Source organism: Artemia franciscana, chromosome 17 (genome assembly GCF_032884065.1).
Source record: "Artemia franciscana chromosome 17, ASM3288406v1, whole genome shotgun sequence".
NCBI classification, from domain to species: Eukaryota; Metazoa; Arthropoda; class Branchiopoda; order Anostraca; family Artemiidae; genus Artemia; species Artemia franciscana.
In genome coordinates this window covers 44,515,307-44,527,667 of record NC_088879.1, presented here as the reverse complement: position 1 = coordinate 44,527,667, position 12,361 = coordinate 44,515,307, and the positions used below count along the sequence as shown (strand labels likewise).

The 12,361-nt window shown below is 35.6% G+C and overlaps 1 protein-coding gene across 4 annotated transcripts in view; it reads left to right on the top strand.

Moving 5' to 3' along the window:
- The window catches only part of LOC136038286 (uncharacterized), a 45,563-nt gene continuing 33,202 nt past the window's right edge, over positions 1-12,361 (top strand). Inside the window, exon 1 of one of the 4 annotated variants that reach the window (XM_065721412.1) lies at positions 1-280. The gene's annotated coding sequence lies outside the window, so the exon portion shown is untranslated. The remainder of the gene's footprint in view (positions 281-12,361) is intronic. The other 3 variants (XM_065721413.1, XM_065721414.1, XR_010620172.1) reach the window with 3 other exon arrangements.

Sequence of the window (12,361 nt, the reverse complement as noted above, 5' to 3'; positions counted from 1 at the left end):
GAATTTTTTCTAAAAATCGATTTTCTTTTTTCAATTACAGGAATTTCCAGAGATAATTGACAATGGATTGGTACTCTGCTGAATAAAACATCAAAAAATGAAAATTACAGATTATTTTAATCAACTCTGTGCTCTGTGCATTGATTTTCAATTAAACTCAAGTAGGTTGGATTTAGATTCGTTATGTAACCATATCTGGACTTTCGTTGTTGGCAAGATATAGTAAGAAGAAGAAGAAAAAAGGCAAGAAGAAAATAAGAATTTTAAGAAACAAGCCAAGGTAGGACTATTATTTTGGACTTTGATATTGCCTTATTTTGATAGCTAGAACTAGTTTATCTCTTTTTCAAGAAAAATAGGACTACATAAATAAGTCTACAAATGCTGCAATTCTACAGTGAAAATATTCCGCCTATTAACCTCAGAGAGTATGAAAGATCTGTGCCTTATCTAGAACATTAACCTCTTTTTGGGCTGGGTGCTTATTATCTAGCCTTTTTGTCTCACACCAAAAGTAGAAATTGTTAAAGAGACTTGGGCTAAAGTCACGGGTAAAATTATACTTTAGTTACTTTTGGCTATCTTGGAAAGGGATTGGGCTAGGAAAATGAAACTTCCAGGATTGGTCTACAGGCTAAAGTATGTCTTGGGAAGGTATTTTGAAGTACCTACCTCCATGCCTTTGCCCTTTTGAGGGTCCTGACCTTCGATGACCTTTAATAAGTCTAAAAGTGAAATCTTACAAAATGGATCTTATTCTCAAATGATGTACAACAAAAATTTTTTCAGCTAAAATTTGATCTATCCCAATTTATGAGGTTTTAAAGATAGACCTATGCAAATACATTTCCCAAATTTAAAAAAAAAAGGAGTCGATATGGCTTAAAATACTAGGCTAGCCTACTAGAGTATCAGGAATAACATTTTCAGAACTAAAGCCAGAGAAAAAGAAACTGAAAACTGAAAATCTAGGGGAAATGTTTTGTCAAAATTTCCACAGCTATAGACCTGTCATGTTGGCAAATTTCAGGACCCTGTAGAGAGAGAAAGAGTGGTGTTAGGCACTTTAAACTGCCTTCCTGCAACATACTCTGATACTTTTTACACATGAGAAATTATTTTGCAAACATTAGAAAAGAAACTGCAGTAAAATTTGGGACACCACCCTTTGACAAATGGAAAAAAACAGCATGTAAGCCTATATAAAAAGGTACTATCCAATCTCTCTATAAATACAAATATTTTTACCATCTAGTTGGATAATTTGGCAATCTCTATAGCAATCTTTAAATTTGTCAACTAGTTCACAAGAAAATTTGCCCCAGAAAACTATTCCTTTTCCAACTAGTTGACCACTAATTCCTCCCCAGCAACACTTTCTTTCCAACTAGCTAGAAACAAACATTGCCCCAGAAACACTTCCATTAACCATCTAGTTGGCAAGTAACTTTTCCCCAGAAAAAATGTTATTAACCAACTAGTTGATGAAAAACTTTTCCCCAGAAAACTATTCCTTTTCCAACTAGTTGACCACTAATTCCTCCCCAGCAACACTTTCTTTCCAACTAGCTAGAAACGAACATTGCCCCAGAAACACTTCCATTAACCATCCAGTTGGCAAGTAACTTTTCTCCAGAAAAAATTTTCTTTTTCAACTAGCTGGAAAAAGCTGTCACCCCAGAAACTCTTCTGTTAACCATCTAGTTAGCAAGTTACTTACCTGGTCTCAAAGTGAGATTGAATTTTTCAAAGCTTGGAGGTTTGATCCTCCCATCTATTTAAAGAAAACAGGTGCATAATTGATATTTTCATCTTTTTTATCTTGCATTTTATTAGCAAAGGCCTAAATGCTATTTGTTCCTTTATTCATCTGTCTTGTTTCTTTTCTTTATGTAAGGATGTTTTTGTCTTAGTTTTGATACTCTTTTTTTTACAAATGACCTACACTAGAAGGTGAAGTGCCTATACTATTTCCCCCACAAAGTACAAGCCACTATGCCACTCTTATTAATAGAATAGGAAATGTAGTTTCAGCTTCAAACCTTGCATGGATATAGTTAGGATTTAAGTGGAATAAATAAAGAAATTGCATAGAGATTATGCACTTGTGTCTCCAGATAGCCAATCAAGAAGAAGAAGAAGAAGGTTTTCTGAAGAAAAGTTGGTTTCACAGTAGGGCAAAGTTTTTCATCAACTAGTTGGTTAATAAAAATTTTTCTGGGGAAAAGTTACTTGCCAACTGGATGGTTAATGGAAGTGTTTCTGGGGCAATGTTTGTTTCTAGCTAGTTGGAAAGAAAATGTTGTCTGGGAGAAATTACTTGCCAACTAGTTGGAAAGTAAATCTGGCCTGGGAGAAATTACTTGCCAACTAGTTGGAAAGTGAATATTTTTCAGGGGCAAATTTTTTTTGTCAACTAGTTGACAAATTTGATTATTGTTGGGATTATAGGCCTATAGCAAAGCTGATTATTAAGGCTGTAACATTAAACTAGGCTTGTAAAAATTTTAAATGATGGTCTTTTCTCTATCTTGAAAACTAGTTGAGCTTGCTAAATTATTTTCTTAGGGATGGATCTAGGGTTCAACAATGGCATCAATTGAGTGGGAATTCCCCCAGAATTTGAAAAATACTTAAGGGTTCTTTTTAATTAGAATTTATCTATTTTGGGACATCCATCAAAGAAACAAAAACAACCCCCTAGATTTTAGAACTGCACTTAGCAATGCGTAAAATATATTGTGGTCACTAAAAACTTTGACAATCTTACATATTTTACCATTATTAATTTGTAAAAAAAAAATGTGATCCAGACATTTAACATTGAATTCACCAAAAAAGACCCATCCTTTAGACACACTAAAGGTTAGATAGTAATGAAAAAGCTTCAATTACAACTTTTAAAAGGAGTAAGCCTCATAGCTTCTAGAAATTTAACCATACCTTCAGACTCAGAGATCCTGAAGCAGGTCAAAATCTTGAAAATGAGCTTCTAGTGTAGGTAATTTGTAAAAAAAGAGTATCAAAACTGAGATAAAAACATTCTTACAAACAGAAAAGAAACAGACAGATGAATAAAGCAACATATAGCATTTATGCTAATAAAATGCAAAACAGAAAAGTTCACTAGATGGTTACTAGATGGTTAACAAAAGAGTTTCTGTGGCATTGTTGTTTGCAAACTAGATAGTTAACAGAATTGTTTCTGGGGCAACAACTTTTTCCAGCTAGTTGGAAAAGGAAATATTTTTTTGGGTCAAAGTTTTTCATCAGCTAGGTGGTTAATAAAAACATTTCTGGGGAAGAGTTACTTGCCAACTAGATGGTTAATAAAAGTGTTTCTGTGGCAATGTTTGTCTCTAGCTAGTTGGAAAGACAGTGTTTCTGGGGAAAAATTACTTGTCAACTAGTTAGAAAAGGAATAGTTTTCTGGGGCAAATTTTCTTGTGAACTAGCTGACAAATTTGAGTATTGCTATAGAGATTGCCAAATTATCCAACTAGATGGCAAAAATATTTGTATTTATAGGGAGATTGGATAGTACCTTTTTATATAGGCTTACATGCTATTTTTTTCCATTAGTCAAATGGTGTACATCCGTAAAATTCTAGTTTAGGTACTTCTTGCTATCTCAGAAAGGGGTTAGGTTAGGAAAATGAAACTTTCAGGGATGGGTCTACAGGCTAAAGTATGTCCTGGTAAGGTATTTTGAAGTAACCACCTCCACTCCCTCTAGAGGGTCTTGACCTGTGATGACCTTTAAGAATATGTGTTATAAAAGTGAAACCTTGCAAAATAGCTCTTCTGCTTGTCTGAAGTAGGCTACAACCAAATTGTTTTCAGCTTCACAACTTTGCTCAATCCCAATTTATAAGTTTTTAGAGATACACAAAAACATTTCCTAAATAAAAAAAACAAAACAAAAAACATTGATATGGCTCAGAATTCTACTCAAATCACAGGAATTGCATTTTTAGAACTAAAGGCAGAGAAAAAGCAACTGGTAACTGAAAATTTAGGTAAAATGTTGTTTTGTCTAAATTTCAATAGGTATAGACCTGTCACGTAGGCTAAGTTCAGGGCCCTCTAGAGGGAGAAGGAGTGGAAGTGGCTACTTTAAAATACCTTTCAGGGATATACTTTAGCCTGTAGACCCATCACTGAAAGTTTCATTTTCCTAACCTAACCCTTTTCCAAGATAGCAAGAAGTCACTAAACTAGAATTTTATTGAAACAGCTATAACAACTTCTTGATTCCAGACAATTAGCTTTGGCTTGTTTGGAAAATATATTTTAGCTATATTTTATTTATATATTTAGTTAGCATTTTGGTTAAGTTTGGTTAGAATAAGTTCTTTTAGGTTATGTATTTGATATATGCTATTCTTTACCCCCCCCCCCCTTTAATGTGGAAATTTATTGCCAAAATTTGTTTCTAAACTATTATATTTTTATCATGCTTAGGTATATTTCATTATGATTAACCTAACTTCAATTCTCTAGTTTGTTCTAGCTAACAAGGAAGTTCCCATAATTTAGCCCATAGACCCATCCCTGAAGCTTCATTTTCCTAACCCCTTCCCATGATAGCCATAGTAGCTTAAGTAGAAACTAAATTCTTCCAAATAGCCTACCCTATCAATTATTTAGCCTACAAAAATTTCTAACATTATCAAAAGTCAATTAAGGCTCAAGATTAAAAGTAGCCTTAGTTTTAAATAGTTCAAGGTTGTAATATCTAATGATGTAATTAAACAAGCAGAGTGGTTTGTAATATTCTGATTTAGTCACCTTTTGCTATCTTGGAAAGGGATTAGGTTAGGAAAAATGAAACTCTCAGTAATGAATCTAGGGCCCAAAACATAATCTGAGAAGGTAATACCAAGCCTCCATGGTAACCCTCTTCTGATTTCAAAGTTGTAAGAAATTTGCCTGCATGATAGAAATTTTGAACTATTGAAATTTTATATTCAATATATTTATAAGACAAAATAACAAATTACCTTAATTTTTAGTTATCAGCTTCTTTATTTTATATTTCAGTTCTGAAAATGCAATTCCTGTAATTTGAGTAGAATTTTAAGCCATATCTGTGGTTTTTATGGCACTTGGTATTAAACAAGTGACATATAGCAAGCGCCAATTCTGTCAGTCTGTCTGTTGGTCCTGGTTTTGCTACTTTAGGCACTTCCAGGTAAGCTAGGACGATGAAATTTGGCAGGCGTATCAGGGACGGGACCAGCTTAAATTAGAAATAGTCATTTTACCAATTTGACCATCTGGGGGGGGGAGTGGGGGGCCGGTTAATTCAGAAAAATAGAAAAAATGAAGTATTTTTAACTTATGAATGGGTGATGGGATCTTAATGAAATTTGATGTTTGGAATGATATTGTGTCTCAGAGCTCTTATGTTAAATCTCGACCGGATCTGATGACATTGGGGGAGTTGGAGGGGGGAAACCTAAAACTTGGAAAACACTTAGAGTGGAGGGATCGGGATGAAACTTGATGGGGAAAATGAGCACAATTCCAGATACATGATTGACATAATCGGAAAGGATCCGCTCTCTTTGGGGTAGTGGGGGGGGGGGGTAATTCTGAAAATTAGAAAAAATGAGGTATTTTTAACTTACAGACAGGTGATCGGATTTCAATGAAATTTGATGTTTAGAAGAATATCGTGTCTTAGAGCTCTTATTTTAAATCCCGACCGGATCTGGTGACATTGGGGGGGGGAGTTGGGAGGGGAAAACCTAAAACTTGGAAAACACTTAGAGTGGAGGGATCAGGATTAAACTTGGTGGGAAAAATAAACACAAGTGATAAATACATGATTGACATAAACGGAACGGATCCGCTCTCTTTGGGATAGTTGGGGGGGTATTTCTGAAAAATTAGAAAAAATGAGTTATTTTTAACTTACGAACAGGTGATTGGATCTCAATGAAATTTGATATTTAGAAGGATATTGTGGCTCAGAGCTCTTATTTTAAACCAGACCAGATCTGGTGACATTGGGGGTGGGTGTTGGGAGGGGGAAACCTAAAACTTGAAAAACACTTAGAGTGGAGGGATTGGGATGAAACTTGGTGGAAAAAATGATCACGAGTCCTAGATATATGATTGACATAACCGGAACGAATCCGCTCTCTTTGGGGTAGTTGGGGGAGGGGTTAATTCTGAAAAATTAGAAAAAATGAGGTATTTTTAACTTACGAACGGGTTATCGGATCTCAATGAAATTTTATATTTAGAAGGATATTGTGTCTCAAAGCTCTAATTTTAAATCCTGACTGGATCTGGTGACGTTGGGGGAAGTTTGGGGTGGGGGAACCTAAAATCATGGAAAATGCTTAGATTGGAGGGATCAGGATGAAACTTGGTGGGAAAAATAATTAGAAGTCTTACATGCATGATTTACATAATTGGAACGGATCCGATCTATTGGGGGGGGGGGGGGGTAATTCTGAAAAATAAGAAAAAATGACGTATTTTAAGTTACAAAGGAGTGATTGGATCTTCATGAAACTTCATATTTAGAAGGACCTCGTAACTCAGATCTCTTATTTTAAATCTCAACCGGATCAAGCGTAATTGGGGTGGGCAATTGGGGGGGACCGGAAATCTTAGAAAATACTTAAAGCGGTGAGATCAGGATGAAACTGGATGGGAAGAATAAAAACCTGTCTAAGATACGTGACTGACATAACCAGACCGGATCTGCTCTCTTTGGTGGAATTGGAGGGGGGGACCAGATCCTGTGACGTTGGGGGGAGTTGGAGGGGGAAACTGGAATTCTTGGAAAACGTGAAAATTGGGGTATTTTTATCTTACGAATAGATGATCGGATCTTAATGAAATTTGATTTTTAGAAAGAATTCATGTCTCAGAGCTCTTATTTCAAATCCCGACCAGATCGTTTGACATTGAGGGGAGTTGGAGGGGGAAATCTTGGAAAAACACTTGGAGTGTAGGAACTGGGATGAAGCCTGGTGGATAGAATAAACAAATGTCCTTGATACGTGATTGACAGAATCGTACTGTATTCGCTCTCTTTGGGGGAGTTGGGGGAGGGGTTTAGTGATTTGGCGAGTTTGGTGCTTCTGGACGTGCTAGGACCATGAAAATTGATAGGCGTGTCAGGGAGCTGCATAATTTGACTTGATAAAGCCGTTTTCCCAGATTCGACCATCTGGGGGGCTAAAGGGAGAGGAAAAATTAGAATGGTGATCGGATCTTAATGAATTTTGATATTTAGAAGGACATTGTGACCCAGAGCTCTTATTTTAAATCCTGACCGGCATTAAGCCTCTTATTTTCCTTTTTAAATCAATCTATTGATTCATAGAATTTTGTTAGAGCTCATACCATATGATCTCTTGGCTCTTAGCTCTTCTTGCCTCGTCACAAGTGCCATATGAGCTCTTAGCTCTTGATTTTTTTTTAAATTAAAGAAATGTAACCTATTTGCAAATCATTGAAACCTTATCAATTAGAATATTGGAAATATGTGAAGCTGAAAACAGTTCCTGTGTTTCATTTGTTACTTGTCTGTTATAGTGTCAACCTCAACTCTCTTTATCTAAGTAGAACCTGTTTCTCTGATGCTCAGTCCTATTGAAATATCACAAAATATGATGAAAACATAACATTTTATTAACAACATTATTGAAATATCTAGTTCTTATTCATAACAGGCCATAGATGATCATTTGTTAAACTACAGAAAAATGAAGCAAATGGCATTTGGCTATAATCAGACCACATATTGACATACAAACCAGCTTGTTTCTGACCTGCCTTTCTCATACAGCTCCAGCAAAGCTTTTTATCAAAAAGTATAAAACAATTTTGTGTCCATTGACAAATTGTTTTGTTTTGGTCATCAGCCCCTTGGAAAAATCTAATTGCCTCTTCTTCAGCCTTTGACAAAGACCAAATTTTCATTTTAACATCTGTGGTCAGACACTGTTCTAATGCAGATTGCAAAGAAAAAAATTTGTACATGGTATAAAAAAAAACAATTCCACATAGGATGTACTTAGATGAAGAATTTGAGGTTGGCACTATAACAGACAAGTATCATTCATTTAAGCAGATGATATGTTTTGCAAGGTTTCACTTTCATAGCATTTTAAAGGTCATCAAAGGTCACTGCCCTCTTTACAGACTTTAGTCTGTAGACCTATTGCAGAAAGTTTCATTTTCATGATAATCCCTTCCCATGATAGCAAAAAGTAGCTAAACCAGAATTTTTCCAAGATATTCCCAGAATAATTGGTTGGAAAATAGCTGATTGAAGGTAACAAATTTGTTTTGTGGTGAATTAAGGGGTAAGTTATGAAGGAAGTTGTAGACAAGCCACTTTTTGTTATCCTATCTATATTAGGAAAATGGAGCTTTCAAGGATGGATGTACTGGCTAAAACGTGTCCCAGGAAAGTATTTTCAAGTGCCTACCTCCACTCCTTTTGCCTCAAGAGGGCACTTCAATAAAGAAGCATGGATGCTCTGAAAAGCAGATGAACATTTTCTAAATGTTTTCCAGAGAAATTGCCTATGGATTGTTCTGGATACCCTGTCTGCTAACCCTTTTTCAAACAGTAGGCTGTACAAAAAATGTAGTTCAATCCTGCTTTTTAGGGCTATAGTGAAAGAAAGGTTGAGATGGCTTGGCCAGGTTCTGCCTATGAAGGATGACATATTGCCAAAGATTGTCCTTGTCAGTCAACTTTTCTAGGGCTAAACGGAAAGCAGGTTGTCCTTGTCATGAGTGGGAGGGTGCCATAAATAAAGATTTAAAGGAAATGGGAACTTCCTGGGAAGGTGTAAAGACAAAGGCTTTGAAGAGATTGGGTTGGAGGAGGAGCATGCATAGCTGTGTTGGCCCCAGGCAGCTTGGTGCTGTAGTGAGTTATTAGTAGTAGCAGTAAATAAAAAACAAGAAAATGGTTAAAGCTTCTGACATTTGATCAATCCCAATTTATGAGGTTTGAAATTTCTGCAAACAGAATTTCAAAATTGTATATTAAGTTTTAAGAATTTTTTTTCTTAATATGTTTAAATATGTGGAAGTAGCTATCTAGGCAATTATCATAATTCTATTTTCCAAACTAAAACCTGAAAAAAAGAAACTGAAAGCTAAAAAATTGGGTTTAATGTTGTTTTGTCAAAATTTCAATAGGTAATAGACTTGTTAAGTAGACAAACTTACAAAACTTATAAGTAAAAAGATGATAAAAATAGCCTAATAGCTCAGCAATACCTTCCCAGAGTATTTTCTGCACTGTGTTCAATGCTTAAAGTTTAATTTTCCTGACCTAATCTCATTCCAAAATAGTAAAAAGTAGCTTGTCTAGAATTGTATCATTTATTAACTTGTCGGAACAGCTGTTTAAAAGGAGGTTTCAGCTATTTGTGCTAGACCAATGTAATTTTTTCATGTAGCCTTCTAGTTTTTCAAAAGGGCTGTAATTTGGCTTTGGATGATGTATCTTTAATTTCTATAGGATATTTCTCTAGCCTTAGTTCCTAATATCTATGTCCAAGAATAAGCTTGAGTTAGGACAAATTGTTTTTGCTATACACCAGGGTTCCTAGTTATTTTAGGCTTAGTCTTCTTGACATATTCCACTCTATGTCTTATATTGACCGATTTTCACTCCCACCCACTATTCTCACTGATACCAAGAGCCCTAGCCTATTCTGCTTAAATTTAAAGATCTTGTTAGTTTCGATGGCCTAGGTTTCTACTTTTGATGTTCCCTAAGTATTAGAGCACAATTGGAGTAAATTTGGAGATGTTTCTATGGTAAAGATCTAGGTTTTTGTTATTGAGTAGAAAAAATGTTAAGAAAACAATTCTTAGGCTACTTGATAATATGCAGAATAATTTTAGCTACCACATTGTGAATTAGCTGCACAAAAATTTACCCCACCCTTCTTCTCTGATGTGAAATTATAAAGACGAAATTGTGTATTTCCAATGGGTACCCACAAGGGGGGGGGGAGAGGAATGCACCCCTAGAAATGTTGTAATTTGAAGTATCAGAATATCAATGTAAATAGAAAAGAGTAGCAAAAAATCATTGAATAAAGTGTGTTTGCTCATGGTCTGATGCCTTCCTATATACTTTGATCCTTAATAGGAGTAATACAAATTATAATTAGTTTTCCCTGAGACACTGAAAGTTCCCATCAATGCGAGTATCCTCTCTTGTGGTGTCAAAGTTCTGTAGTAAGTCTCCAATTTCTTCGAAAACAATAATGCACTATAAATCATTGGATTTGATGCAAAATTCTTCAAATACTTCCCAGTATAGAATGGATATAGCCTCAGGTACTAAAGTACAAGCAGAAACGGCTTTATAATATGGTTTTCCATACATCACTTTGTTTGCAGTTACTTCTAGTAGAATTCCAGCCTCATAATTCAGCTCCTCTAAGCCAGAGCCCTTCATTGTATTACCAATTGTAATCATAAAATTCACTAAAGTATGAAGACCACCCATTCTGAGGACAGTGTCAGAATATACAGCCAGATTTTTCACTCTTAAGGTATATACAATTCTATATATAGCCTGGTCGCATGTGACAACAGAATAAATCATTCTTAGTTCTTTGAAATTTCTTGGAAAGTCTTAATGACTTCTGCCACAACTGCTGGGCAGAGGGAGAATGGGGAACCACTGGAAGTTACCCAGTCTTGGAAATATGAATATCAACCTTATTGTCATATGCAGTTGAGAAACATTTGAAACCAAAATAAGGTGGAGATTCTGCTGAATCACTTGACACATTCATGAGCTGTATTTTTAACGCTCTGTAAACAATCCATATTGTAAAAAAAAGTCTGAAATGGAAACCTTCTTAGCAGCTGGTAAACCAATGAGATGTCTACATTTTGAAGTCACCTCTATTTTTGTTTTAGGTATATTTTGCCAAAATTTCCTGGCTGACAAGAAGTTAAGCTGAATTAATTACACCTGACATTACAGATTAACCATTTAGCTGAAACAACTGTGGTATATGTTGCTCTAAATTGACGCCTGGAGTTATATCAGAGGGAAAAAACCCTCTGGCAGGTTGTCAAAGGTTCTAAAAGTCAACAATACAACTTTCCCTAAAAATGGGTGAGGAGGGGCCTTCAGATAAACTCCTCTACACTCCATTGACTTTATAAAAGTTCTGATAAAAGGCAACAACACACTTGCCCCCAGAAGGGGGATGGGCATCCACGCCCTCTTTATGAGGTAGGTTGGATATATTATTATTATTTTTTCCACAAAATAAACTTTTGCGTCCCCACTATCTGCAGCCCTTCCAACCTTCACTCGTTTAGTATAATTGTAATAAAACCTACTGCTCACATTCTCTCAGAAATTGGGAGGGTAGGGCCTCCAAATTTGTCTGCCTCTCCAACCACTTTAAGTTGGTAAAAACTTTGATAAAAGCATGTGGTACTTATGCTCTCAGAAACTTGTTAGATTTTCTCATTATTCTCTGTTTCTTGATGACTGCGAGAAAGTTAATACGAGAAAGAGTGTTTCAGCTGTCTTTGTGAAAAAGTTAATTTGTAGTAGCCTTTGGCCATTCCAGGTTCCTGCTGTAGTTACTTTTGAACAAGCTGGAACAGGACAAGTTACAAAAATAACTTATTTTTTTTATCACTTTTTGGGTGACTTGGAACAAACCTTGTAAAAAAAAACGCAAATGTGCTTAGGCATATAATATAACTATGAAAATGAAGTGGAACAAATTTAATTGTCAATCAAGGTGGTCTAATGCAAAGTGTAAATTGGCCTTTCTTAAATCCATTTGGAATGTAGACACAAGCTTGGTTTATTGTCTTCAATCGAAACAGCTCCACTGATCAGTCTCCTCTGTAAGGTTGTAAAGCTTACTGCATAGCCCAGCGTGTTTAAAAGAAGAAAGAACGCTTTGCTTCTGGTCTTGTAATGCAAATGGACAGAGAATGCAATATGTTTGGGAGTTGCGAGCCCCTAGGACTGGAAAAAAATGTCCTGAGTTAAATTTAGAACCTTCTCTCTTGCACATTCTGCCAAACTGTACTGAGTTTTGCTGTCTACAGGGGATCTGAGAGGTCCCTGACCAAAAATACAATTTTGTTAAAGAGCAACGGTGGAACTATACAATCTGCTGTATTGTAAGTCAAACCAGTGCTACCTTTGCTTTCTTTGAATTTCTTCACACTTTCAATTCATTCAGTTTTGTCCTTAGGCATTAAATAAAAGAAGCGTTTTCTTTTCTCCATGTCAAATATATTACTTATTCCACTAGGACAAGAATTTTTTGACCCTGATGACTGCAAAAATCTTTGTTAAGTTCCATGTTCACTTTCT